At 36.4% G+C, this 27,798-nt stretch overlaps 1 long non-coding RNA gene across 1 annotated transcript; it reads left to right on the plus strand.

Annotated features, from left to right (window-relative positions):
• Window positions 1-21,510: 21,510 nt before the first annotated feature.
• On the plus strand, window positions 21,511-27,238 carry LOC112398909 (uncharacterized). The gene is made up of 3 exons (XR_003003096.1): window positions 21,511-21,583; window positions 23,112-23,228; window positions 27,162-27,238. It is a non-coding gene; the product is annotated as an uncharacterized LOC112398909 (long non-coding RNA).
• Window positions 27,239-27,798: the final 560 nt, after the last annotated feature.

Consider the following 27,798-nt stretch of genomic DNA (forward strand, 5'->3'; position numbering starts at 1 on the left):
ACTTCTGTTTAACTTCTCAGCCAATGAAATATCTGATCAAGTTATTCTGCAGGCTGTTTTCTTAAATGATATATTTTGTTTCTAACTAAATTGTTTTCCTTAGCAATTTGTGTTTCAACTGAAGCACTGACTTGACGTTTCTGCTTTCAAGGGCTAAGACCAAGCTCCCCACATCACAGCATTTTATCAAGAATGAGAACTTGTCAGTCATGTATCTGTAGCGTGACAGTTTAGACTTCATGGAATATTAAAATTAGCAAGAAACCTAGCAAATCTTGATTCACTGACTTTTAAATGAGGGCTGCAGGAACTGATCACCAGCCTAAGCCCTACATCCACCGACCAGCGAAAGAAGGATTAGCACTCAAAGCTTCTAGCATAATCGCTGACTCTCCCATCACAGTGTGCAATAGAAAGGAAAACACAGAAAGGCAAAAATCCACAGTCACTATCCTGTAAAGGAAGAGTACTTTGAAGAAAGGAAGCACAAAGGGATGACAAGGAAACCAACAGGTAAAATCCTAATGGCACTGAGTGAGATGAAGCCTGAAAGAGCCATGGGAACAGACAAAACTGAGCAAAGCAGGATTTCATGCACATGAATTCTGTACCTTACTCACTGCTTAAACGAACACATGAGACAAACGTCATTACTAACGAGTGCTTCCCCCAGAGGGTTTTTTGAGATGGCCAACACCTATTTGTACTTAGTTAATGTAAGTGGCATTCAAATGTCAGGTTGAGGTCTTTAACTTTATCCATCTTGGATTTAAGTATGATCACGTAGTTGATTAGCACTCTTTTCCATTCATTCAAAAATATATACAATGAAGAAGTTTGCTTACACTGTCAATAATTGGGCTGTCGAACTCCAAACACTGGAGATTTTTAAAAGGTAGCAAAGAAAGAACAAGGTTTGTCTTCCTCTGCCCAGGAAGGTGATACTGTCTAATCCCCTCACCCCAACGAGAGCATGCTGTTTTATTTTCTCTGTGATCGCAAGGATACCGTCCTGGACTCGAGCTGGAATATTTATCCACTTCTCCAAAGGCAACCCGACAGAAAAGTTTCACATCTCCCATGCTTTGAGCCACAGTTGCCAAGGCTGCTGTAACAAGCATGAAGTGAGAAGAACAGGCATGCCTGAGTCCTGAAACCCCAGTTTCCTGATCCCTCTGGCATATTTTGCCAGGCTACAGGCAGAATCAGGTCTTGTACCAACAGTAGCTTCAGAAAGAGAAATGATTCAGCCATTTATAACTTTGACAGAAGCATTGTCTACAGTATGATTTATTTTAGGCATTAGAAAAAATATTTTACAAATTAAAGCTATTTTCAAAATGGAGAAGAAGCAAAAGCATACGGAAATATTTACTCCATATTGAATATTATAAAAGAAAATTAACCAGATGGAGAATTTTCTGGGGTGAAAGTAGGAGGAGTTTAATGATGTTGTAAACAATAGAACATACTTAATTTAACTCCTTTACTTGGGGAAACTATTTTGCCACAATCCATCAAATCTGGCCATTTAGTCAGCAGAAAGTAGTCCTGACACACAAAGCCACTGTAGATCATGGTGACTGATCATGATTACTTTCTGTTCTCTTCTCCCATGAACCCCCAAAAGCTGTGCATGAACATTCAAGAGCATGTCAGTGGCCACGCCTCTTCCTGTTTGGCTGTTGGTGGAAGGAACTGCTCTATCTTCAATTCCAAGGACTAAATGCACCTTTTCTATGCATGCATATAGGTGCATGAATATCTAAATTTCTACTCTGTTTTAGATGATCTTTATAATAAGAAGAAGGAGAGGAAGAGATATTCCAACCCCATTGAAATTACTGAAAATACCACTCTAAAGTGAAAATGTACAGACTTATATTTCTAAAGGGTCTAAGACACAATTAAATCATAACCTTGTGGGCCAAGGTACATCTGAGTTACAAATTTAGCTGTCTGATTTTTCAGTGTTTGACCTGAAGTTGTGTTTGTTTTCTTTACAAGGAAATGTTTGAAGTAGTGCTTCGACCGAAGCATAATCATTGGATGCCTTGAATTTTTTTTTAAATTTTTTTATATTGGAGTACAGCTGATTAACAATGTTGGGTTAGTTTCAGGGGTATAGCAAAATGATTCAGTTAAATATGTACATATATCTATTCTTTTTCAAATTCTCCTTCCATGTAGGTTGAATTTTGTTGTGAAAACGAAGACTATCCTTTCCAACTTGCTTTTTAAAACTAAGGGCTTCTCCTAATGAACCAGACCTTCATGCCTTTTAAAACTCTTTAAAGCTCAATGCCTAATGCTTTAGTAATCTGAAGAGTTCAGTTGGAAAAAAAAAAAAGAGTTCAGTTGGGGTTTTAATTTTCTCATTGTTGGTCTTAAAGTAGGAGGCTACAGCAAACTATTTTTTTCACTTTCCTTAACTTATTTTATAATCTCAATGCTTTAGGGTCTTGCTTTTCCTTATTCTTACATTTTGATAGCCACTTTCAAAAGAACCTTAGACACTGATTAGCCAATTACAGATCACATTTCCAAAGGTGAGATTTAAAAAAGTCTTTTACTGTTCCTTTTTCATGTGGGCTAGAAACTGAATCATCCTGCACAAATTTAATTCCAACTTTCTAAACAAAATGATCTCTCTTTTATGTTTGCTTATACATTTTATATATGTGTATTTAATTTTTAACGCTGTAATCTCCTTGAATTATGAGCAACACATATTCTGCAACATATTTGTAAATAAGATCTTTATTCATTTGGCAAGGCAACATATCTTCTTTTAGTCTGAGAAGGAATGTAAATTGTCTACAGATGATTTCTGTTATAGGTTATAAGCAAAAATACCATAGAGCAACATTTACTTTAAAGAGCAAAAGGCGACCAACTTTTACTCATTTCAATACAATAAACAGTTACATTTCTTGGTTTAAATATTTGGAAAGGAGATCTATAACATATGTGTTATGCCTTCTTTTGTTCAAAATTCCAAAAAATGGTAGTTTTGCTTAAATTTTTGTTTGCTATTATTCTATGAAATCTGTGTTCCAGAAAGCAGCAGATGTATAACATGCTCTATTAAAATATAATAAAATAGCACCCAGGGCACTTTATTAAAAGTAGCATTAAAATAATAATTTTGATGCCAAAGAGCTGTATTCTTGGAAGTTAGTTTAGTAAAAGTAATTGGAATCAATGGGTTAATTGTTTCCAAAGCACTTATAAGTAAATATTATTAGCAAAATATTTTAATTACTGTACTTTATGTGGCCTAAATGTAAGCATTTATTAATACAAACCAAGCACTCATTAAAAATTTGCACAGAAAATGATAAAATATTATGTATGAAATGAAGCATTAGCATGGACCATTAAGTCCTCTATTTTCATTTAATTGAATTTGTCAGTAGTACCCTCTTTAACTAAAAACCAGTCATAACCACAGAATTAAGTAATAATTAAAGAAACAACTATTGAAAGAGTTGCTGGGAAGCTAAGGTGCCATTTAACCAAAACATAGCAATTTAATGTAAATTGCCGACCATGTAGACACTGTTCTGAAAATCATGCATCTTGTGGTTCCATATGTGTCGGATTTAGCAAGCACTTTCAGCATTTCAGACCAGATATTCTAGTGGAAGGACCAGTCTGTAATTCAGAAAGGCAGGGAACGGTCAAAAGTTCCTATAAACTTACTTATGCCTATAAGACAATAAAGGTTCTACATAACAATTCAATATCTTGCTGCATAATCAATGGTTTTGGCCTACTAAAATATGAATCAACATACAGAACTATGAGTATCTGTCTTCTTAGTATTTCTGGTAAGCCGTGTGCAAGTCGTGTATGTGACAATATAACTAAATCTATGGCTAGATTAAAGTATACTTCACTATTCTACTATATATGAATGAAGGATGTATCTTGGGTGTCTTTCATGTTAAAAATATGATATTACCATTTCAAATAAAATTTATTTTTCTTTGCCTAGAAACTTCTAAGATTTGGTTTAGTTTACCAAAAGGTCTAGTTTCCTGGTGTGTATGTGTACACGTGTGTGCATGTAGTTGTATACGCATGTATGAAGGTATTTAGTTTTACTAGTGGCCCTTCTGAAAGGTCTCCAACATTTGCAATCTATTTTTCAGTCTACCTAGACACGTTCCATGATGCACAGCCAGCAGGGGGAGGTAAGATTTAAGGAAATAGCAAAATGAAGTTGATGGAAGCAACTACTTTGCAGGCAAACAAACAAACAAACAAACAAAGACTTGTCAATGAGCAGAATGGAGGGGTCTCTAATGCATGTGGGTTAGATTTAGCATCTTAGTTACAAAGCTGGCTGTCAATTAGAATTTTGATAAACATCCGCCAGTGTACTTGAAGGATCTAGATTTTAAATATGGTACACAGACGAATTCTAGTTATTGAAAACGCTTTGTTATTTTCCAGTGTGCAAACTGTAGCTGAATTGATGTGTGTGGATCTCAGAGTCAATTTAAAAATACAACAGTACAGGCTCATATAAATATTCTCATGAGCTTGGAGAAAATGTTGATTTTGTTTAAAAATTTTACAGCATCATGTCTGCTCACATAATTGACTCCTTGTACGCAGCAATTAATAAAATATAACCACAGAGAAACTGAAGAATTCTAATTTTTAAAAAAATGTAATTACAATTACATTTTCGTATTTGTATCCAAGTGGTCAGTGAAATGTGTGATAAATTGGATGCGGTGTGTGTTCTTGAAAAAGCCAATAATCAAGTTTGGGTTTTGGAATAAAGTAGTTCGATTTTCATATCTACAAACCTCATTTTGCTAAACTCGGGTTAGCCAGGATAAGGGTTAACTCAGCTTGCCTGGTATAACTTGACAAGTCCAAACCCTGAATGTGTCTGTAGTTAATATGAAGAAGTACATTCCTTACATAAAAGAGGCAGATTGATGAGGAAAACATATTGAATTACATTAAAATTGTCAGCAAGGAAAATAGAAAATTAAAACCATATCTTATATTCAGTCGTAAATTGATTTCTCATTGCAAAATAGTCTACAAATTTTATTTCATCTGAACCTCAACCACCTTTAAGAGGAACTTATTATACCCACTTTACAGATTGAAAAGTGTATCTGTTTATAATGATACTTTAAAATAAACCTTGGTTTCACAAATTGTACAGTTTGTTTCCTATTTTTTTAAAAAATGATAATTAACTGATTTAAAAAATATGTTGTAAGACTGAAAAATTTATCTTTTCCATTGATTTAGCTCCTTTCCTATAACTGAAAACAGTCATATATATAAATATATTGTTTCACCTTTTAGTTTTCTCATTGCACATATTAATACTGAGATTTTCAAGGTTATTTTTTCAAAAATTTCATTTCAGATCGCCATGTAAGGGAAAAACTGAATTTCAACAAATCTGAATTCATGTTGAAACCATTTAAAAATCTTTGCTAATCATAAACACACACACACACACACACACACTCACAAACAAGCACAGGCACACATATACCACTGAAGTTCTAATGCAATTCTATTGCATTTTCCAATATTCCAATTTTTGGATTTTAGATATGCTGATTTTGTTCTATAATATCAATATACTTTCTTCTAAATCATGTACAAGAGTTGGCTTTTCTCACATGATACTTCACTTCTCATGCTTTTCCAGAATCTCTATTTTGAACAAGTCACTACAAGGCTTAACTGCTACAACCAGTTAAAAAATTGGAGGAAAAAAATATGCCATTAACCCTCAATATTTGTGGATCTGTGGATACAACATTGTTATGTAAATATGGCTATATCCCAATAGTCTTGAAAGATTTTTACTTTGGGGCTGTAGTTTACCAGAGCATCTGAGGGGATTGTATCAGTATTTTATATATTCACCTCAAAGACCAAGGTCATCTGTTAGGTGTTGGCACTTAGAATATGGATTTAAAAGACTTTGAGAAAGTCCAGAGTCAGAGTGATGGTTGGATAAACAGTCATTTGGTAGAGAAATTATTTTTCCAGTCAGATGTCCTGGATTATGCTGAAATAACCCCACAATCTGAAAAATCTACATAGCTTAAAGCAACAAGCTAATTTTCAGTCTGGCTAAAGGTCAGTGCCAGATTGGTCTTAGAGAGGGAAGAAGAAAACTGCTGTGTTCCACCAAGTCACTCAGGGATCCAGGCTGGGAGAGGCTCCAGCCTCTGATGTTGCTGACATCTAAATACAGGAATCTGCTGAGACAGTGTGAGTGAGAACAGGGGTTATGCTTTGCCTTTGAAATGCTTTGCCCAGAAAAGACACCTGACTTTTCTCCTATGTATCATTGCCCAAAACTGGTTATATAACCACGCCCCACTTCAAGGGAGTGGAGAAGTGTAACTTCCAGGGACCTGCAGAAAGAGGAGTATAGGACAGGCTGGTGAATTTGTAATGTCTTCCACAAAAACCAGTACCAATTAATTGAGTGGTAAGTGTATTGGGAATTTTAGAAAAAGTGGAAAAGGAATATAAAAAAAAATTATAGGCTCTTTTTTTAATGTTTATTTATTTTATTTATTTATTTTTGGCTGTGTTGGGTCTTTGTTGCTGCGCATGGGCTTTCTCTAGTTATGGCGAGCAGGGGCTACTCTTCATTGTGATGTGCGTGCTTCTCATCGCGGTGGCTTCTCTTGTTGTGGAGCACAGGGTCTAGGCATGCGGGCTTCAGTACTTGTGGCACAAGGGCTCAGTAGTTGTGGCTCATGGTCTCTAGAGCACAGGTTCAGTAGATGTGGCACACAGGCTTAGTTGCTCCATGGCATGTGGGATCTTTCCGGACCAGGACTTGAACCCATGTCCCCTGCATTGACAGGCGGATTCTTAACCACCGCGCCACCAAGGAAGTCCCATATAGGCTCTTTTTTAAAATCAAATATTAAACTAGAATTTTAATATCTCACAAAAACTTGGAATAATTAACCGAGAACTTTAAAAATCTACAGCAGAGACATAGTGAGTGCTCTTCCCCTTCATAGGCCCTCCATTCCATTGTAATGGGACCCCAAATGCCCATATGTGCACCATAGTGGCACAATGGTGAAGGTTAGTCCTCACTGTTCTTATTTTTTATAATTAAACTTCCATTACATATGGCAGATTTGGTCTTCCTATACTTGTGTGACCCCTGAGTCATGTAAAATCATTGCATCATTTAATCACTGAGTGCTTTCCACAGATTTTGACCCTGATTCTTCATCTAAGCTGCCCCAGCATCTGAAGACCAAGCCTTGTTCGTGTTAAAAGTGCATTTGGATCCTTCAATATAGGGTCCCCACTTTATGTGTGAAGTCCGGTATCTATGGCGTCTCTAAACATCAACTCACCTATTTTCTCATTAGAACCATGTTGCATACATTAAGTTGAACAAAAAAGCAACTAAGTACCATTTGTAGTCATTGTTATAGAGTATGAGGGGAAAAGAGATACTAGAAAAGAGAAAAGACGAAACGAGATTTTTCTTAAAGATACTCTATATGGAACTAGAATTCAGAACAGTGTGAAAAAAAGAGAAAACTGTGGTCAGGGATTAGAAGACATTTCTGAGTAAGAAATGTATAGGGTCCCGAATCCCCTGTTTCGAGTTCCAAAATCCCAGGGAAAGTGTTCTGTTTCTGTCAGTTTGGCAATAAACTCATTAGAAACAGAACCCAAACTGAACTGATAAGAGGTTTTCAATAGTCAGTTTATCCCACTTAGTGTAAATACCTATGTGTTTCATTGCAGAAATGTTAACATTTATTTATGGAATATTAGCTCAGATCCTAGTAGGGATGCTATGAAGTCGAGAATATGCACAGCTTATACTCAACTCTGAGACATTAAGAATCCAAAGCATTTGGCCCCAACGGTTTCCAATAAGAAATTGAATACCTCTAGACAAAAGCCCATTTGGGTGAAAATTAAGAGGTCTGGGTTTAAGCCCTGGGTGTAGTGATTGCTGCCCACTATTTAATTGTAATTTTGCCTCTCTGTGCTCCATCTCCTGGATTTGCAATGTCAAAAGTGTGTGGGGGTCACAGATTTCCAAGGTGTTTTCCTCTGCCAGTGCTCTCTGACTTTACTAATTTTCACATTAGATCCTCTAAATTCTCCACATTTACTAACTTCTAATACCACATATTATGTCCTTTGAAGCAAAATCGTTTTCTAGGGGATAAGCACAGTCCTGAGGTCCCCAGGACCGCACAGCTTCCTTCATGTCAAATAAGGTGTGATGAGTTTATTTAGGGGATTTATTTACTTAATCCCAGAGTGTCCACAAAGAAAAAATATTGAAATGTTAAAGCGATTGAAAATTGATTTAGACATAAAATGAAGAGAAGAACTTTAACTTTGTATTTGCAAATTAGCTCATGGTTCGCCCAAATCATTTGGTTTTTATTTTGGCTTTTTAATATACAGCATAAAACCTTTTAGACCTCTACAAGAATTGTGGTTTAGACTAAAAGAAATACTTTATGATGTTGTCTGTGTAAAGATGGAAAATAATACTTTATTACAGATGTTGTGGTTGTGTCCCAAATTCCCAAATCAATGTCATTTTTGTTAGAAGTGGTCGATCTTATTCACACAATAAAATAACTCATTTGATTATTCCCGGTAATGTTCTTATATACATATTATGAGCCAGACTCTGCTCTTTTATAGGCAGGAATTCCTCCTGACTTCAATACTTTAAATTGAATCTGACTGATTTCTAATTGACTTTATGGGAGGGGGTGTGTGTGTGTGTCTGTGTGTGTGTACACACCTGTGTGTGTGATGTGTTTCCATGTGTTTAAAGCCTGGCTTTAGACATTTATATCAATTTATTTTAGAATTAAAAAAAAAAAAAGATCTTTTTACAGAGCTTTTCATTGTTAAGACATATTTTTTAACCAAAAATCCGGAACAGCTTTTATTTCACTTGTGAAAATAAAACAACTTCATTTATTTCCTTGGGAGGGACTATCACTTTAAATAAAAATATACCTAAAATTTTAGAGGATGACTTACAAGTTGACAGTGTATCAGTTAGTTATTTCAGCTTTGCAAGCCATCACAAATCTTAGTGACTTAACACAACAATGAATTACAAGTCTTCATGATTTGGCGTGTGTGCAATTGTGACGTTTCCCTGCCTTCAGATGGACGTCAGCTTGGCTTAAAGGTTCAGGATGGCCTCACTCAATGCCTGACAACTGGTGCAGGCTGTTCTGTTCTCCATGTGCCCGTCAGTCACCCATAAGCTCACTAACCCTGTATGGCATGCTGAACTCATGTTCCCAAGAGTGTCCAAGGAGAATCTGCAAGGCCTCTCAAAGTCTCGACCCCAGAACTCACACAACGTTAGTTTAATGACTTTCTATTGTTTAAACAAGGGAAAAGGACAGCCAGGATTCAATGGGAGAGCAAGTAGCAATATGGGGGCGGGTGTACACAGGGAGAGGTAATTCGATGGAGACCTTATTTTATGGATATATCACCAGGAGTCTTAGAATTTGCAAGAGACTCTAAAGGCCTTCTTCAAATTATTTTCCTTTCTAATTTCCTCCATTCTTTTCCTTAAGATGACATGCTTTCGCCACAACCAATCTTCCCTCGCTTTACAAAATCAAGCATACTTCTTGCCCAGCCATCATTGCACTGTAGCTCATTATTCTGAGATGCTAAACAAAGGGAGCATATAAAATATTGTTGTCAGTGAAGTGGACTTCTTGGTATTCTTGAATTTGGGCATATTGCAGAATGGAGAAAAAGTCATAGTAATTTTTTAAAGGATTTTTCTTGCATTTTTACCTGTGCTACTGTCAAAAAGTACATCATTTTAAGGGGAGAGTCCTGCGAGGGCTACGCAAATAGGCCTCTGAAGGAAATACTCCAGGGTGAGCCGCCCACTTTAACTCATTGCAAAGCTGCATGCTTTGGCTGTCAGTCTTGTAATATGTTTATATCATTTTCATCAACTGTGTACTAAATAGATTTATAATGATAACTCCATCCAGAGAGACAATTATAAATTGTTGTGGTCACAGAATTCTACTTTTAGAATTTCAATTACATACATTCTTTTATTGCAAGATTCCATGATCAATAAAAGATTTCTAAGCCCCAAAATATATTACAGTAGGATAAACTTTTTTAATGGGAATGGAATGAAAATTGAGTTCAAGAAGAGAAAGAAACATTATAAAATTCCTGACTATTCAATAACATCCTGTGCATATTTTGTTTTGAATTTTGTTTCATTTATTTTTTTATACAGCAGGTTCTTATTAGTTATCCATTTTGTACATATTAGTGTATATATGTCAATCCAATCTCCCAATTCATCCCACCACCATCCCCGCATGTATTTTTTTAAATGGATGATGGTCCAAAGGAAATCCCTATGGTATTTACATTTCATTGGATACATTTTAAAGAGTGGCACAGCAGTTTCATTTTTAAATGTCAGTATTTACAACAGACCAGAAATTACATGCTTTGAAAATATTTAGATTGATGAGAAAAGATTCTGCATATCTACTTGTTATATGCTAGAGGGTACACAGATAGTTCAAAATTTTAGGTGTTATGTGAATATCAAAAAAAAAAAAGGAAAATCACTCATTTATAGCACAGTCTAACTCGCTGTCCTAGACTTCAGGGCAAAACAAACATCCTCTTGGTTGTCTGAAGGAAGCTGAACAGGCAGTGAGATGCAGCTCAGGTTATCACTAACTTCACAGGGCTTAAGCCAGGCTTAATAGGAGTAATCACTAAGGATGCTGGGCTGCATAAGAACCCTCATATCTAAGACTATTCAGCATAGTAACATCATAATGAAAAGCAGGTTCAGATTCATACTTGGGCTTTTCGTAGCTACCATTTAGATGTGATCCAAGGAGATCAATGGCTGACTTTTTTATAGTCACGGAATACTTTGAGGATCTAACAAAAAATGTGAATATTCTCATAATTTACACTACTCCTGCTCCACACCCACATAAAAGTGCATATGCATTCACACACCTAAGTTTGCATAATAATTCCAGGGGTTTCTGGATGTGATGATCAGGTTTTCATGGATCAAATTTAAACGCACCAGCTTTAAGGGGAAAGAACCACATCTTCCCCCTGCTTTGAAAGCCCCCCACACTGTACATTATGGATGTTCAGTATTCAGCAAATATTTGTTAATGATGATATCAGATATTTGTCTTCCTTCACATTGCCTTTTGATGGTCATTTTCAAACAACCTAAACTCAGCATGAAAATATCATTTTGGAAGGGGATGAAAATTCCCACTTTCAACATACTTCTGAAAGCTTTTTGTAATAGACCAGACTGACTGAGAAACACCTATCGGGCTGAGCCCCGTTCCATTCTGAACACACCATGAACAGATTTTTGCTTTCATACCCCAAATTTTCTTATCTCAACTCAGGATCAAACTTTCCATGAAGAATTTATTGTATGCAATTTAGTATAATTTAACATCATAACAATCAAAAATAGGACAATAAAGAAAATCACCTGTGTGGTTCTATTAACTTTCCTTCTCCCTTGCTTACTTTCAGAGGTTGCCTCTGTCTAGAGTTTTATTCATTAAAACGCAAATCTTAATTTTTACTATGGGAGGTGCTAGCTAGCTAAGCTTATCCCTATTCCTTGAGGAAAGAAAAGTGTCATATGAGTTATAGATTTGTTAATATTAGTACTTAAATGTCCAAAAGTATAAAGATACAAATTACTTTAAACACTATATTTTTCTTAATTTTAATATCCTGAGGACCACTAGGTATACAGTTAATACAAAAGCAGTGTATTTTCTGCAAAAAATACAAAATGATTTTTAAAAATATTTTATGGTTTTGTTTTCACATACAGACCTCCAGATAGTCAAATTCACACAAAATAGTATTTTTGAAGCAGATTGAACAAATCTTTTAAACATACATTGCTATTTCCACCTGACAGGCTGATGGTCTGTCATTTATACCCCTTTACCAGAGAAAGCTCACTTAATTATGTGATAAGTAAAGGCTGAATCCCAACCCATTGGTTGGTTTAGCTACAATTATATTCCATTTATCTTAGGTGACGACCTAAGAAAATCATAGCTAAGCTGGTCTGACTGCTGTGAAATGCAAAATACAAACCTATATGATATTAATACCTAACATTTATTGAGTGCCTAACACACGCTGAGCCCTGTTTTAAGGACTGGCATCTTACTTAATCCTCGTAACAAACCTATGTGGTAGGTATTATTATCCCATTTCACAGATATATGGACTGGGGCTCAGGGAATGCAACTTCTTCCAATCACACAGCAACAGATGGAATCAAGTTTCAAATGCATGGGGTCTGGCTCTAGACCAGTTGGTATTTAAATATAAATAGAGAGTAATTAAAATTAAAGAAAATTTAAAATTTGGTTTCTCAGTTTCACAAGCCAAATCTGCTCTAGATTACTCTGCTTTACCAACCACTAGAAAAAATTAAATTGCAGTTTTATTTTAATCACAAACGACTTTATAAATGGTAACCACATTATTAAATTTGCTGATTATTCTCTCTTGTTGACAACAATTAATATTTCTCATCACATCACCATTACACAGGCAAAATATTTTCATTGACGAAACCTAAGTGACGACTCTACCACATTCTACACACAGACACTAAGTAATGCCTGAAGTATCATGGAAATGTGCCGAAACAATAACCAGATTAAAAGCACTGCCAACTCCTGTCTCACCAAGGAAAGATGGCTCGTAAGAGAGTGTGAAGGGATTACAAAATTACAATTAAGAAATTTTTAAAAAACTAAAATTTCTGCTTACATTTTAATGCTTAAATAGCAGTTGGAACATTGGGACTTCAGCTTATAAATACAATAATGTCATGACAGTTTTTTAAAAACACACTTGACATTACATATATTTAAGTTAAAACTGAAAATTAGAGGATACATTTCAAAGCTTGGGAGATAGAAATAAAAAAATTTATAGCAAATTAGGAATTAACAAGCATTTCAATATTTCAACTATTTCAATGAATATTTCAAATATTTCAATAAATATTTCAAATGATTTCAATATTCTTTATTTTATTAAAGTTTGAACAGTGAAATTCACTTAAATTACAAAATCTCCAGAGGAGTTAGAAGGCTGTTTAGTCGAAATGCACCGTTGAGGGCAAAAATGGCAATTTTATTTACCCATAACTGTGCTAAAATACATTTCAAAATAGAGTGAGCTAAAATTTTAAATGGCGATATAATCCCTATGTGAGGTTGTCATGCAGTAATTTATACTGTTAGGGAAACTTACTATCTGTGCTAGTTGCCTAAGGTTAATCTTCCCTCAGAATTCTAGTTTTAAATCTAAATTAACCGCTTCACAGGTTGTATTTGAATCTCCATTATGACATGCAACGTACAACATTTTTCCTAAAGATGTTGGTCCACTATACCTGGTAGGTCTGCTTATATTTGGGTCAGAGGATTTCCGAATGGGTATTAATGTCAGAGCTCTCCAGACAGGGCTTTCCTTCCTTCCTGTCTTGTTAACAATAATGAGAACTCTGTGCGCCTCTGGCTAGTTGGAGTGTTTAGGAGAGGAAAATGTGTCCTATCGTCTCTGAGACATTTAATGAAGTTTCTTTACTAATACAGAAGAAAAGGTTAAGCAGTAAGTTCAGGATGCCAATTGTGAAGATCTCGTCTCTGCAGTCCTATCTGACTTTTCCCCCGTCTTCCCTCTCCCAAGTGTCTGGACCTGCAGCTGTAGCCCTAGCTCTTCCTGGAGCCTCTGGCCAGTGTCTGGGAGCTCATGTAGCCACCCCTGCTTGACCTGGTCCAGGTGAGACAAGGGCTCGTGCTGAATGAGAACCTGAAAGATGCTGTTACTACTGTGAGTCTTTGGGGTTTCATAAACGAGTGCCCTTTGTTGTTGCCGCTGTTTTATAAATGTCAAGAAAACACATTTTAACATGTTGAGTTTTATTATAACCTGAAATACATGACCAAGAGTAAAAATTCTGGCTGATCGTTCTGTCTCTGTTAACTTCCAAAGATAAATGTTTACAGGAAAGAAAAAACAATACGAGAATTATTGTATTATGAAATTTAAAGCACAAAGTAAGGTGAGAGTGATTTTTCACATTATCTGAAAGCTTATACTTCAGATCAGTTTTAGACAGGGTGACAGTGGTCTCCATTCCTTAAAACCTTAGCCTAAAACTCTTCTGTTTATCTGGAATTTTTGCCAAGTTTCTCCATAAAGTATAAATATATCAATGCATGGTCTCAAGGACTGATGGTATCCAGGTCTCCAATTAAAAACTCCACCTACCAGTAACAGACACTGAATCTGTTTAGGGTACATTAATGATGAGTAAATTTTGGCTTTTGCATTTTTATGTATTTATACAGAAACAACCTTAAAATTGGACTATTACTACAGCTCTGTAGTAAAAGACTACATTAGTCTGTCGAATATACAAAAAGTAAAGTAATATATTTTATTCTTCCCATTTCCATTTCCTGTTGTTAGAAATAAGAATTTTTTTTTACTATTGAAGTATTATTGTTCCATTTATGGAACAATAATAGAGATTATTTAGTTTTTACCTCTGAATGTCCTGTCCTATTTTAATTTTTTTAAAATCATGTACTTATATACACCAAAATAGTATGAAAACTTAAAAAAAATCTAAAATTATTTAATAATTTATGATGTCAATTTTAGCTTCAATATTGTTGGTATAGTGAAATTAAAATGATTACATAAACTGATAATTTCATCTCATTTATACCAAAGAATTAGTTCATTTGTAATTTTAAATTGTGTTTGAGGGAAATTAGGAAATATTTTAAAATTCACATTGACTCCAAAATTTTCAAGCTTATAAATTCAGACAGTCTCACTTGAATCCTCAAATATCTTAATTTGCTTTGAAGAGAAAGTATTTTTTCTTTCATTCATATAATTCAAAACAGCTAAACAGATTCTACTTCAACAATTTAAATGATTCACATGTGTGAACAAATATGGAAAATCTAAGCCCCAAACAAAATTGCAGACTTAAATTATAACGATAATTTAAAATGTGTGTAATATAATTATAGTATAGGGTCTGCTATAATGAGCTCGGCGATACTATATCTATATCAAATGTGTTAGGACGGTGATATTAGATATGGCTTTCTCTGAGCATTTTTTTACACATTTCTGAATTATGATACCTGTGCCAGAATCAGCCTACTGTATCAAGGATTTTTTGGATGGAGAAACGAATTTTTTAAATTGTCAAAACATGATAGAGCAAACTTCCATTTTCCACATAGGATGCACTAAAATATGAATATCAACTATATGTGAATTTTAAGTGTATAAAGATAGTCATGTATTCATTTTGAAGTATCTCTAAAAGAAAGTTAAAGATATGTAAATTGATAATTCAGATTCAATAACTTTGCATAATCAAAGAGAATTGGAGACATATTAACTGAACTTTTTATACAAAAATATTTTCTTAAACATATAAGAAATATATCAAATCACAATTCAGACCCTCTTTTGACAATCACAACTTTGTTAATTATTAAATTAATACTGTACTGTTAGCTTGACAAATATGTACCATTACATCACAAAAAAGTTTAGTGTGGTAACAGAAAACTACTATGTAGGCAGTAATGTTTATAGTGAGTAGTTCTATGACAAAACACATGAGGGATTATTTTATTTGTTGTTTGATAGCTAAGTACAGCTTAAATTTAAGTCATTAGTTCCAGATTGAAGCAGGAAAGTAATGCAGTTATTGTCTTGAACAGTGATGGACAGTGCACAGTGAACTCAAGGAACAAATATAGCATAATACAAATTGTTTATATCCAAATAGTCATCCATCCATCCATCCATCCAACCATCTGTCCATCTATCCATCAACCAACCATTGAACAAAGAGCTGTCGGAAATGAATAACTACAGCGCACAAAACCCTGGTGCCAGTAAGATATGGTGGGTAAAGCTTATCCCCTAGTGGTGAGATATGCAGGAAATTAAAATACAGACTCTGGTGAAATAGTGCTAAATATGTAGAATTTTTCCTGTGGTGGCCCTTAGAAAGAGGTGACAAATTCAGAATGAGTCAGCAGAGGAGGTTTCCCAGAGGAAAGCAGAAATGAGTCTTGGTGGGTCAAGTTCGGTACCATTAGTAACAGGCAGGCCCCAGAGGTCACCTTATTGTTCTATCAGTTCCTAGCACAGGTTAAACACGCGGTTGGGTGTCTGTAAATATTTACACCATAACCAAGGAGAGAAGAGCTGTCCAGGATGAGAGGAGGCACATGAGGCTGAGTCCGAGAAGGAGCTACAGGTGTGACTGGGATGTGCAGAGCTGAGCGCTATAGTGGGAGGGACACGGCACACACTAAGAGCCAGATGGTGAGTCATATGGAAATTATGAAAACTGATGAGATAACATCTCCTCTGCTTTGAACTCTGCTGAAAAAGACAAGATTATGTTTAGACACTGAGACCTGAATCAATAAAAGAGCAGAAAGATCAGGTCCAAAGACGGGAGCAGGAGGTCTTTAAATCAAGCATATTTCACAATAGCTTTTCTCCACAGGGCAAAGAAATCTTGGCTTTTCAGAAGTAACTGTTGTACAGAAATAAACTGCCCTCCTCGGAGCAAGGAGCATTTTCCTTGTAGTTAGCAGCCTTTTCTTAAGGACTAGATTCTGAATAAGCAAACAGCAGCCTAAGTTGATCTATATTATTTACCGCTCTGTTCTCTGTAGGAGGTTTCCCCCTGCTTCACTCGAAGCCTGCCGGGGTCCAGGGCCTGGCTGCCAGGTGTGGACCTTGACGGATGAGGGCACCGTAACCTGCTGACCCCACCTCCAGCCCTGGTTTCCGGGCTGCCTTTTTATCTCTGCTTTTGCCTTCTCTTTCACTCCTTCTCTCTAAAAAGCCTGAGGAGCCCTGGGCCCATGGCTTGCGGTCTACTGTCCCCATGCCCTGCCCCAGGTGGACTCCTTGGCTGGCCCCTTCATGTGCCTGTTGACCCTGACTTTGGATTCTGATTCAAGTTGAGGTAATACCTCCTCTCTAGTTTCTGATTGTGGCTGGATTTTGGAACGACATGTCACCCTTCATTTACCTTTATCAAACATTCTGATTTGGGCTTTCTGACATTGCCTCCCCACCTGGGATGCTGACTCTTAATTCCAGACTCAAAAGGCTTCCAGGTTTTATGTATTTATTTATTTATTTAGGTGTTGCACAACGGCTTTCATGCCTAAGAAAGGTAATCCCTGCTTTCTAGCAATTCACAGACAAAGACGTGCATGCTACACCTCTCTGCCTCACGGGACTTCATTGTACCTGCTGGGCTGGGTGGAAATTAGCACATTCAGCTTCTAAGGATGGCCCCATCTGCAGTGGGCAAGCAGGCCCTCCTCTACGTCCGAAAGAAGCTTGATCTGGTCCTTTAAAAAATGCATTTTACATCAAAGCAAGTGTGCTTAAAATCAGATTACCTTTTTAAAAAAAAACCAAAAAAACAATGATATTTCTTAAAATCCTTACAAAGAATCTTGAGCAAATAGTTTTTTTCCTAGTCTGTCTCCCTGCAATTTTGGATTGTACAGATTAGAGTGAAGTTATGTATAAACACAAGCTTAGACTACTTCCCAGCAGAAAATTCTTTCTAAAAGCCTGCTGCTGCTTGTGGTGAGAAATATGTGAAATAACTCTTTTACAAAGTAATAGAAGTTTTAAGTCAAATTATGCTAATTTTTATATAAATAGATACAAATTAAGGGGGGTAATAAGATGCAGTATGAATCATGCCCAATCTTCTTAGACTGCCCTTATGGATGAAAAAAAATTTTTTTCTAGTTAGGAGATGGAAAAAAATTATATGTTAAGCGATTTCTCAATTGCCAGTTGACTCATTAATACACATTTAAGAAATTCATACACTACAAAATTACTTCTCTTCCATTTCTCCAAGAGTTTCAAACAAAAATTAATTTACCCTTCTATCAATAGTATAAGATCTTCTGTTGTAGTCACTATATTCTGTGGGCACAAAAGCCTCTCATGTAGAATAAACCATATAGACCACAGTTATTGCATAGATAATCCAGAGTTTTGCAGGAATTTTGGGGTGTTTTAGCAGCATGAATACATTTTTTTTCTTTAATATCTGTTCTCCATAGTCAAGTAGTTAACTCCTGCCATATTTTTAAATGGGTCTTAAAATGTCAAATGACCCTCATGGCTCTTCCGAAATATTTAAAGGAAATTTTTCCACATCCAACTGTCCCTTCTATCTTAGAGATAGTTTTAAAGTTTCTAAATGCTGATCTATATCTTTTCACTATTATTACTACCAGCTCTATCACCATCATATTATGTGGAACTATAATTGACTTGCTTGAAGAATGGTAGTTAAATGCCAAACTAAATCAGAGGCAAATAAATTCTATGTGACAAAATGTATAGCAAGTGTTTATCAAATTGACTATAGTCTCCTTTTCCTTAATACTATATGTGTGCTGGGTGCCTCTCTTCCTTCCTTCCTTTCTTTCTTCTTTACTTTCTTTTGCTTTTTTTTTCTGTTCTGTCTTTCATCCTTTCATTGCCCCTCTGCCTTTCTTTTTCTTTTATTTATTCTTTGCCTCTGCTGTCCTTAGTTTCAAGTCCAGGCTCCTTCTGCTTCTTCCAATATCAGTGCTGTCCATAAGCAGCACTGAATCTGCCTTCTTCCAACGTGATTTGAGAGAACAGATAATAAATCTCAGAAAAGACAGGGGAAAAGATGGTTGAGATCGTTTATTTCCTCCTTAGGCTATTTTGTTGTAGTTGTTTTGTGCACTGAGTCTCATGGTGCTGCTAAAACTTACAGAGGGTCAGAGATGTAGAACTAGTCACTGAGTCGATTCTTGAAGCTGTTGACAACTAAAAATAAACGTTAAGAATTCTTTGGGGATCAATAGTTTCCTAATAGCTTCTTAGGCAGATTTCAAAGCCCTCAAGTGACAAAACTGAATGAGGTGACCTAGGAGGTCATCTTTCTGCATATTTTTATATTAAACCCTCCACTGGTACCAACCATCTGTCTTGTGCCTAGTTGGTTGAAGTTGGTGCCATAGTCCATTGCATAAGTGCTTCCAAGTTCTCTCCAGCCAGAGTCCTCCCACCTCTGAGAGCCCTTGACCTGCTTAACAGACATTGGGCCCCCTGCCATGGGTGCAACTGTGTGCCTGTACATGGCCAAACTATCCTGGCTCTCAAATTTATGTAGACAAATTCACAGTGTTGTTTGGTTGTGATTTATGATTTGTTTTTGAAATTGCAAAATCACTTTGATGTGAACTGCTGTTCTCTGAACCCCCTCCAGACGTGTTTAAAACTCCAGATTTGTCAAGCAAAAAATTTTTTTAAATAATAGTAAAGGTTAATATTAAGGAAAGAGAGTTCATCAGCACTTTGGGTTTGGCAAACTATCTTGGACTGTCTTGCAAATTTTTTTGGTTTGGCAAGATTTGTTTGGCCAAGCATTTCTCTCTTAATTTTTAAACCCTTGAGTATTTCAGGGGAAACTTAATCCATATGTTTCTGGTTCATTGCCTCTTAAATCCTCAAAATGTTGTTTTCCAAAGGCTTTCTAGTGCTAAAAGAGGTTTATCAGACACTATACAAGTTCTCACAAGTGTTTTTTACCTCAACTTGTGGATCCCACTGGACATGAACTCAAACTCCTAGAGTTTGGTTCTAAATTTAACATCAAGAAAGACTGACTGAGACCCAAAGCAGCCCAGCTGCAGTGAGTCCTTAGAAAAGCACTACATTATTGGAAGAACACATGTGTTGAATGGAACGTACGAAAAAAAGCGCACCAAAAAGGCGAAGTTTGAGGGATTGATGGCAAGCCTTGCAAGGAATGACTGTTGTATACATTTCTATTTGACTAGCTTTCCTTTTCTTGTTAATTTCCCCAGCCACTCCTCCTTGGTCCCTCAGCCCCATTGTGTCCTGGGTACTCCATTTCATATATAAAAAAGGAAAAATATTAAGAAGCATTCTAATAATCACGAGAGCGAAAAGGATAAGGAAAAAGGCATAAGAACTTATTGTCTAGCATGCATCTTGTAATTTCCATAATTAACTAAAAAAATTCACTTCCTGCCAGTATATTTGATTTAACATCCTCCAGAGTGTAAGGTTACATGGAATAAATAGCTAATTGGGTTAATTTAATAGCAGGTTAAATCTTTCTTTTATTTTGTCTAAAAGGCACATTAAAATAGTGCAATTTTCAAGTGGTCTTGGAAGTCTAAAGTAGAGTTTCTTGATAAAAAAAATATATAGCTTTCCCACTGCTGGGTTTATAGTGGGAGTTGCTGGCATGCTTCCAGTTCACCGCATGAAAATCTAAGCTCCCTGTATAAGTGCAGAATTTAGTGTTGGGTCTTAAGGTTTTGTTTGGCATCTTGCCAAAGATGTTATGCGTTTAGCTGGGAAAATTGCCTGGAAGTTAATTGAGAGGAAAACACTAATATACAACCTCCCCCCTCAAGAAAAAAAAAAAAAAGCCATGGATAGACATACAGTGCTGTTCATTGATAAGATTTGTATGTATATAATAGAGACTTATAGTAAAGTCGATCCCAAGATTGCTTAAGATGGATTTTCACTGATTATACACCCAACATCTATCTGTTCCTTTGTGAATGTCCAGAGTTTCCCTAGGATCAGGATTTCCCCACAACGCCTGCTCACTAGAGGTATGAGGGTCATTGAAGTCCCTTTAAAAACGTTACTAACGGATGGGTGATTATTCAGCATTCAGGAGAGGATGTATATTAATTCAATCTCTTAATGAAATGTTTTAAAAGGGACATTTTAATGCAGGACCTCAGTCTCTTCCTTCCAGATGAGACGAGTGGAATTGGCTTTGGATCCCCTTCACTCCCCGGAGGACCACCAGTGCCTGTTTCACCCATCGGGTCTGGTCTCTTCAGGGCTAACGGAGCCCTTCATAATCGAGACTTTATGACATTTATTTTGTCAACAGTCTCAGGACCTGAATTTTGCTACCCCTGGCAGCTAGCTTGTGCTTTCTCCCTAGTGTTTTTTTAATTCACTGTTCCCTTTTAATCAGTGATCTTTTCCCATTTGTGGCATGCCCCGTAACTTGATTTTTTTTTTTTTTTCTGATTAATAATTACGACAGAGAACTGCAGGAGTTTCCAGGGAGTTAACAGCCATATTTCCTTCTTTAAATGAAAGTACAGAGTGTTCGTTGTAGATGTCTATTTATTGTTATTAGCAGATTAAATTTATCTGGGAGACCCCACTCATACCATCACGCCACGTGAGCAATTAAGTCACGGCTCCCAGCACCTCCCCACCATCCATACCTTCCTCCCTTTCAGGCTCCCTCTAAGCCTTGGATAGAAAAATGACACTTCTCAAAACCGGAGTCCAACCTGAAGCTAGGAAACCTTGCTCTTCAATGACAGAGCTCGCAGTAAGTGGGCTTCTTGCTCACTTTCAGAGCATTTCTTGACGGTTCTCACCGTGGTCTTGGAGACAGAGCTTGAAGGGGAAGGGCAGGAAAGACAGAGGAACAAAGCTGAGAGGTGGGGTGCGCTTCAGGCTGGAGAGTGAGGGAAAAGTGATCCTTTAATTGAGTGTTCTTTTGTACCTGGACTGTATCTTTTTGATGTGTTAGGGACAGGAGCGAAGCAGAAACAATGAAAGTTTGCTACTGTATGAATTCCCTCTCCTTCCCCTTAATCCTGTCCTTATTGGGGCGTTGGGTGGAAAGCTGATAATTTTGGTGATCCCTAAAAGAAAGGCCATGGCTTGAATTCCTGCCACCATCCCCTTGATAATGAACAGCCCTAATGAATGCGGGTAAGTGGTAGGAATCTGTGACCAGCTGCATTGGGGCAGGTAATACAGCTCAGATTTAATTGGGAGCAGGTATTGGAAGGCTGTATTACTTTAATTGGTGAGGGGTTTTCTAAATGGAAAGGACAAAGTATAATGGACAAATTGTGCAGTAAAATAGCACTTAAGCTGGGATTGTATGCATTCCTTAATCTGCTGAGGAATGAGGCAATTCTAAACAATTTTCTCAGTGAAACCAACTTCAGAAAGCTTGTCCCTTTTGTTCTCCCTTGGGAAAATGTAAGATTGAAACAGAAAATACCTTTACCGAGGCAATCATTTGCCACGTGTGGAAAGCGGATACAGCTGTAAACTATGAAAAAGGGATCTTTGTAGTACAATAAAGGATAGAAAAAGAGATAAAGCTTGGGATAAGAGTGGGTCTGTCACTGCATCTAAAGGAGGAATAAAGTGATGGCATTTACAGTGACAGACGAGAATCTAAAGAGAACGCAGGACCGTTGAGAGAGGGAAATTTGATATTTAAAAGAAAGGGCTGTGATAATTAAAAGTAGCCTTACATTAAACTGTTACGCATGTCATTAATGACAGAAGGAAACTGGTGCCTTTTAAAAAGTTAATGATTCCTATAAAACCATCCTTGAAACCTTACACTTTTAAAAGTGTATATGAACATAAACCTGACCTCACAGGTTGTATTTCTGATATCTAACTTTCCTTAAAATTATAAAAAGCGATTTGATTGGAATTATACTCCAGTAATTGTGTGGCATTGTCCATGGACCAGTGCCCCAGTCCTGGGCAGCTAGGGGAAAGGATGGATGGAGACCAGCCAGGGAAACATTGCTATAAAAAGCTCTCGTGTTGATACATGGGTATAAAATGAGCCCAAGGGACGATCATTGCCAAGCACATGCTATTGCCTTGTTTTCCTTTGATAATTTACATTTGACAGCATCCAAGAGCATATCTATGGAATGGTATTTATGAGGGAAAAAAATTTCTTCCTGATTTGTGGTTCAGCGACCAGCTCTGATGAGACTGTTTAACTGGGTTTTCAACTGGTTTAAACGTAATGGTTGAAGAGCCATTGTACTTGAGCTCTTTTAATGGGGCTCTTACACTTGTCTGTTTCATTACAGGTGGGGAACCTGGAAAGATTGTATGTCCTCTGGAGTTCACAGGGGTTTGGCAGCGGTAGAAGCAAAACAAAACGGAGCATAGAGGGAGTGTGGAACAGACTTTCCCAAGATCCCCAGGTGGGTTTCATGTACTGCTTACCTGAAGAGTGAGACTGGTTCAGCTTCCCACACTGGCTGTAAAGGCCGAATTATCTTACCTCGGCTATTGTTCCCTGCTAGAGCCAAATCTACAAAGCTACGGTTTATAGAAAGAATTCTTTGGAAGGGAAACTGTTTTGCTATCCGCACATCTAGATCCACAGACTGGACAGCACATACTTGGCCTCAATCTCCTAAAGTACAGACTATGAAGAAAAAAGCCCCTTAGTGGGAAATCATATTTCTTCTAAAAGTAGAGTAAAAACCAGTAATGGGTGTTGGTGCATAATGGAAAAATCTGCCTGAAACTCAGTCAGAGATGCTATAAACTATAAGAGAAAACCAAAAATCAGTCACACCAAAACATGTTCACAAAGCACAGCCAAGAGTCTCACTACCTTAGCACATTTTAAAAGATGCTTGTAATAATGGAGACTCAAATTATTACTGTTTCCACGTTAAAAAAATTAGTCTGTCAAACCCCTTGAGGGAAGAGAGGAAGGAAAAGTGGAGAATACAGCGTTAGGGTCCCAAGTTATTATTTTAAGAATTGTGACAATTGGGACATCACAGTACTTATTTACACAGAAGAGGCACCACCTATGCTTTTAATTGTGTGTGTGCGTGTGGGTGTGTGTGCATGTGTGTGTGTCTGAGCATGATTGAAGTTGGTGAAGTGTGACTATGTTATATACAAGTGTGACAAAAAACTAAGTTAGAAAAAAATGCAATTAGGACAAGTCAAGTTTGTGTGAAATCCCCTGCCCCTGCCCCCAGTCCCCCAGAATTAAAATGAAGCATTCTTTCTGTCCTTTCCTTATCCCCAGACCCATTTCTTCTTACTGGAAGGATAGGGAAAGAACATCTCCCTTGGTAAAAGTCCTACACAAATTGTAGCTAAAAAACATTCGGCATTGGTAATACAACTTATACACAATTCCACTATCCTAGAGCTATTTACACTGGGCAAGTGAATAATAAAGAAGAATCTTGTTACACACACACAAACACAACCACACAGAGAGACAGACAGACAGACACACGTTTATTAAATACCTTTTAGGAGTTAGTTCATTCAGCTAGTTGACCTTGTGTTCTTCTTACCGACAACAAATGCAGCAATTGTAGAATTGTTTTCCAAACATTCAGTTAGAGGCTTAGCAACCATACCTATCAACAAAAAAGAGATTTCAATTAAATTTGGTGAGGGAAAATCTTACAGATGGAATTATATCATTTTCTACCACTGAGCTATCCAAAGGTTTAGTCATCAAGTAGAGGATCAAAATAGAAGGCTGATAGGACTTGGGAGTTTTGTGAGATGAAATCCTTCCTATGCAAATGACATCTCCTGAGACTTCTGCATCTGAACTTCTCCATCATCCTTCAATCTGCATCTTATGACAATTCTAATGACCCCAAAATACTCATCCCCTACTCTCTCATGTATGGAGAAATATTCAATGTAGGACATTTAGGTCTAAATTTGATGTTCAATATTTATCACTTATGGTACCCATCTATACAGAAAGAGAGATACGGACAGACACACACATACACAGTTAAAATAAATATTAAATGTTATATAATACCACAAGACAACAAATAGAAAAATATTACAGTGAAATTTCCAAGTTGTTTCAGTAAATGGAATACATGAAAAAGAGGTCCTAGTTTTCGGAGCCATATTACCACTTTCAATGAGAATAAGGGATAAAAGAGTTTAGGAATCTCATTGAAGAAGCTATGCTCTTAACTATTTTTGAGCATCCCGGTGTACAGGTATGCATTGGCCAGTAAAGTAAATTATAAAATAGTGATATTAAATATTACCCTTATTTGTGTATTAAGCTAAGATGTATCTAGGTATAGAAAAATACAATACTTTGAATAATGCATATGTGTCTTCTGAAGCATTTAAAAAATGAATTGTATTCATTCATCAGCATTGGATAAAATCTAAAATCTCACAAAGTGAGTACTGACTGTTCTATTTTGACATTATTCAACTATGTCTGGAGCATATACAAATTTTGTGCTTTTTATGAGATGTAATTAATCAATGAAATGAAAAGAACTTCCCATGGGAAATACCCTTCAACCGTTTGGAATAGAAATTGAAACTTGAGAAATGAAGAGAAAACGAGAAAAAATATTCGAGCTTCTTTTAGGTTGAAAAATGTTGTAGGGATTTGCAACTGAGACCTCCTGCATAAAATTAGGAATCTAAAAGTTCTGCTCACTTCATTAAAAAGGCAAATAAAATATCCGCTCCACCATCCCACAGTACAAGAAAATATGCTTTCACTTTTCAAAGCTCCGTGTGGAAATATTTTCTATGAGAAATAGAAACACTAAATCTATGCCACACTCAGCTTGGGAGGCTGGAATTCATTTTAACTTGGGGTGCTTCGTATGTGTATATCTCAAGTTGGATACCCCAGCAGAAACAAAGACAAAGCTGTCTATAAGATGATTCTACAACACAGGGCATCCAGTTCACTTAGGGAAAAAATGAAGGTGAGGTGAGCTCATGATTCAAAGATACAAACCAGGTAAGAAAATGTACCAGCATCAAGAGAACCAGCAGACACAATAAACTGGAAAATTGCCATTCTCAAATACCTAAGTTAATATTCTAAAATTAATACTCTAGAAGTGAGAATAAAATACTGATATTTAAAATCATTAGAGAAACAGAAGTTGGTATGGAAATCACAATGAAAGAATAGCATATTATGGGGGGAAAAATCAGAATTTTGAAAGAGCTGCACAAAAATCTCACTATTTTAGTACCTGAACTCAAGTAATGCACAGAGAAAGAATACTTATATCCTTAATTCCAAGAAATGTCCATTATATATGTGTTGATAGGAAGACAAACTAATGAACTTATTAAAGTTTTGTGTTTTATATTCATAGTTGTTGAAATTTTAAAAATGACAACCTATATACAATATTAGGTAATCACTGAAAACATCTAGAAAAATGAAAAGAAAAAGAAGTTGGTCATGAAATGTTGAACTTGATTATAAAGATTTTGGTCCTTTCCTAGAGGTCTTAGAAGATAATGAGAGAATAAATAAAAGGTTTCTAGACATAGCTAAATGAGAATTCTTGGGAGAGTGATGTCTACAAAATGGCTTACTAGGAAGCCCCACGCCTTCTTTTCCAAACAGAAACAACAACAACGAATAAAGAGAAATTATGTGAATCAACTTCATAGGTGCTCTGGAACACAATCAAAGGTTTACAACAATCAAGCAAATGCTCAATCAAGAAAAAGCCATCTTCAAAATGTTAAGCAGTTTCATAGTATTTTTAACCTGCATTCCCTCATCCCCTCCACAGCACACAGCATATTGATCATGAGCAAGGGAAGCCTAGTTACAGATCACCCTCCTTCAACTGGAAGGAGCAGAGCAGAGGTTATTTGCAAATTGCTGTGTATGTTTATTCTAACCTGACTGGGGATACATGAATAGTGACTTGCTCATCTGTCTCACATAATTTGGGACAAAGAAAGGAGATGTCACCAGTAAAAGCTACAAGGGACAACAGATCCACAGACACCTATGACAAGAGATTCTGGGCAGAGATATACAACAGACCATCTAAAGCCCATAGTTAAAACTAGGGTGGGACTCTTTGGGAAATTAGGACATTCAAAAGCAACTGCATACACTGGAGAATTTGGAAAGTCATGTTCGTGCCCAGGCAAGATGCACTCTCAGAAGTTCTGAGAAGACTTTAAGCTTTCACCTCAGCTGATCTCTAGACTCCAGCAAACCTAGCTAATTGCTGAAGGAATACATCCACAAAGAGCTAGTCTTAAAAGATTGAGAGAGGTGGTTGTCCTATTATTATTATTATTATTATTATTGGAGACCTTTGTTTGCTTTTCTCTTTCAGCTCCTGGCTTTCAAGAAAATCTTTGTCAAAACATTTGCTGAGCACAAGCTTAAACCACCACCACCAACAACAAAACAGTGAGTAAATACACCAAGGAATAGTCTTTGAAAAAGTAGTTTGGAAAAGTCTCGAAATAAATGGAATACAACCGCCTTCAATGATCAAAACAGCTATAACAAAAAGCAAAATACAGAAAACCCTAGGGAATGGATAGAATCTGAGTTACAACATTACAAAAATCAAATACCAATTTTCAACAACAACAAATCATAAGGCATACAGAGAAATAGGTTTTGGTTTATTCAAAGGAACAAAATAATTAATTGGCAGAAACCACCACTGAGGTAGCCCAGTTAGTGGACTTACTAAACAAAGACTTTGAAACAACTGTTTTAAATAGGCTTAAGGAACTAAGAAAAATTCAGAACATAATATATGAATAAAATGAGGATATCAACAAACAGATAAAAATTATAAAATGAGAACCAAACAGAAATTCTGGAGCTGAAAATTTCAATGACTAAAATGAAAACTTCACTAGAGGAGACCAATAGCAGATTTGCAGATGAACGTGTGAACTTGAAGATAGGACAATGGAAATGACTGAGTCTGAAGTGCAGAAAAGAAATAAATAAGT

Source organism: Neophocaena asiaeorientalis, unplaced genomic scaffold (genome assembly GCF_003031525.2).
Source record: "Neophocaena asiaeorientalis asiaeorientalis breed wild unplaced genomic scaffold, Neophocaena_asiaeorientalis_V1.1 scaffold114, whole genome shotgun sequence".
NCBI lineage: Eukaryota > Metazoa > Chordata > Mammalia > Artiodactyla > Phocoenidae > Neophocaena > Neophocaena asiaeorientalis.